Here is a 3,399-nt window from a genome sequence, read left to right on the forward strand (position 1 = left end):
TAAGCCACACGTGTTGCACAGTGCTCGCATATAGTTGCCATTTTATCCACCATTATCCGTCATTGTCATAGGTAAGACCCTTAATACATACATACAGAAATGATGCTGAGAGATCCTCTTACTCTAAACTACTTTGTCTGTCCACCTGATATTTCCAAGACTGACTGACAGGTGCACTCTGCACTTTGTCGCTGAACCAACAGTCTGGATTGGCAAAGTAATTTCCTCAAACAGCAGGGTGCTGTATTTCTAACTAATGAAACTCAAACAGGAGTAAATTGTGCATTTCTTAGAGCCTATTTTCAGCCACGGACCAACACACATTTGGTGCTCTAGTGAGTTTTAGCGGCACCAGGACGCTGAATATGGGATTGCCTCAAAGTAAACTACAGCCTCAGTGTTCATAGCAAAGACGGAATGTGTACAACTGTGTAGCTCACGGATTTTTAATATTTTTGTTTAGTTGTCTTTAATGGAGGTCAATGGTGCAGAGGCATAAGCTATGTCAAGATCTGGAAACTTTAAAATTGTTATTAGGATGAATTCATTGTTAGTTTTGGTCTTTTTAATATCGACCAATTTGCTCCTTTTTAAAAGTTTTCTCTAAATGAGAAAATGAGCATAAGAAATGGGAAAAAACATGTAAAAATAACATACTGCATACTTTCAAAAGGGGGCCCTAGTAGCTCACCTGGTAGAGCTGCTACCCCACATACCAATGCTGAATCCTTGCTGCAACAGCCATGCGTTCAACTCTGACTTGTGGCCCTTTGCTGCCCCTTGGTCACTCTTTAGCTATCACTATCTATTGAGCAGTTTTACATGTTAAGATTTTGTAAAAAATCTGTGAGTGTGTTGTTGTGGTGTGTTTGCTGCTGGGCCTTGCAGCATCTCAATGTTGAAGCAGATCTTCTGTGTCGATTAGAAATGGACAGTTACAGTCTGTTGCTGCATGACGGCATTCTTTAATCTACTAGTCTGAATACCCTGAAAAATGTCTGATACACTACATTACTTTGTGTACTGATTGGCAACCAGCCCACTGCACAGAAATGGATTAGGCTTATTTGAATGCATGGAACATTATATGTTTCATGCATTCAAATAAGTCCATTATAACAAATCTAAAATCCCAACTAATCTCTCTGTGTTAGCCTGTCTGTTTCGTTTCTTTGTCTGGCTCTTACTACATTTGACTCCCTCTGTCTCTTCTCTCGATCTTTATCTCACAACTCTGTCTGTAATTCTGTGTATTCATTTCCATCTGGCTGCGCTGACTGTATTGCTACGTGCATGAATGTGTCTATGTTCTGTGTCTACGTATGTTTGTTGATCAGTTCCAGCAGTCTGCTAGTACAGTTGTTCTCACTTTGCTGTGATCAAACAGTAGTGACAGACACAGTCCTGTGTACACACAAACCCTGTGTCATGTAGCGTGCTAATTAAATGCTGTACTTTAGTGTTGCCATGTTTGGGCTGGCGTCCATTCAGCGCACTGTTTATACTTCATGTCCTGACAGACCGAACAGACCAAAGACCAAAGACCAATAGAAATGCTGCCTCATCTTCCATTAAAATGTACACTTGAACACACCACAGCTACTACAGCTGACAGCCCAGTGAACGCTGACATGCATGTATGTTCTGAGCCTGCATGAGAAGAAATACCTTGCCTGTAGTTTAATCTAAGTGTTGTTGCTAAAAAGCACAGAATGACAAACTAAAAAACTAGCCAACTAAAAATGCCACTGAGAATCAGATTTAACCATCTAGTTGTTTCCTTTGGAACGGTGTTGTCTTTCGCTTGTGGAAGAATAAAAGACACAAAAGAGACTCTAAATGGGCAAAGTCAGTCAGACAGTTCATTCTCAGTTACTGTAACTGATCACATCACAAAAAATACATCATAAAAATAACAATAGTCAGTGGTTGGCAGCCCAATGGTTAATTGCTTAATAGATCCTGACAGCTGCGGATTACATGGCAAACATTGAGCAACCAGATAGTCGAATCACTGCAAAGTAACAAATTAAGTCTGTTTTCACCAAAATGATGAGATATATGATTGTAATTGCCAATGAAGGCAGCTTAGAGCAAAACCTTAAAGCAATCGCAGACATTCAAAGCAGCATTTTTGTTTGTTTGTGTGCACAGTTACAATGTGTCTGAACAGGAGGCATAGCATGAGCAGCACGTTAGCAGAGCAGCAACAGGTTCACTTGTCCCCATCTGTCTACAAAGGATGTGTTCGGGCACTGTACTGAGTGTGGGACACCTGCCTTACACAACCCGATTATTGTTGTTATGCACGTAAAATGGACAAAAATAGACTTAAAGCATAAAGATACGGTTCCATGCATATGATGTAAGTGAAACGCAAGCTGTTACACGTTGATTCAAATTGAAGCGCATCTATTCCGTCAGACATGCAGGAGACTGGAAAACATGGCTGAAACAGGCAAATTTCATTCTTCCTCAGCAGAGAGTTTGTCCAGTAAATATTGAAATTTTACATTCTTTTCAGAGGACTTTGTATTTAACTTTATATGCTAATGAAGAACATGTGATGTTATTAAAAGCTCCAGAATAGCAACCTTGCAATGAGATCTGCAGAACTGCAGTTTCCGATAAACTGATGAAAAATAAACATGGACAAGTAGTCCTTAAAGTGCAAAATGTTTTAACATTTAAAACTCCATGACAACTTGACAAACTCTGCTGATAAAGATAATGAGATATGAGCAACCCCCCCTAAACAGCTAATAAACCTTGTAGTAAGATTGTTTTCTAAACTGAAGTTTCAGTTCCAGCATTGTGAACATAAATCCATGTGACACTGAAATTAGAACTGCAGCATGCATTCATTAATGTTGATAATTGTTACTTAGTTAAATGTTGCCTGACTGACCTTTATTTGTCTGTTGCATCTACATTTTTCAATGAGATGATTGGGTTTGAGTTACGTTTCCATCCATCTGTATTGAAGATACATAAATAACATTGTTTTGTGAAGAGCATCAAAGCAGCAGTTATTTAATTGTTGAAGTGGACAGTTGAAATGCAAATCTTCAGACTGCCAGTGGTGTGGGAAAGAAACACTCTGAGCTGTGTTTTGTGAGTAGAAAGTCAATTTGGTTATTGGAAAAGAAAAGCATGTGGTTAGTGAGATACCTCAACAGCTCAGTGTGAACAGAGGAAATGGAAAAATAGACATGGTTACTCTAATAGATGGTCTCTACAGTGCTCATGTGTTAAGTCTTAACTGCCACATGAGGTCAAAGCAAAGAGTGGAAAAACACATTGTGAGGTGTACACACACCTTTGTGTCAACATTATCACATCTGACTGAATAAGCTGACAAAAATCATTGAGTTTATCTGTCCATACACAGTACATTTG

Source organism: Morone saxatilis, unplaced genomic scaffold (genome assembly GCF_004916995.1).
Source record: "Morone saxatilis isolate NCDOM2014 unplaced genomic scaffold, NCSU_SB_2.0 Contig19, whole genome shotgun sequence".
In the NCBI taxonomy this organism is placed as follows: Eukaryota; Metazoa; Chordata; class Actinopteri; family Moronidae; genus Morone; species Morone saxatilis.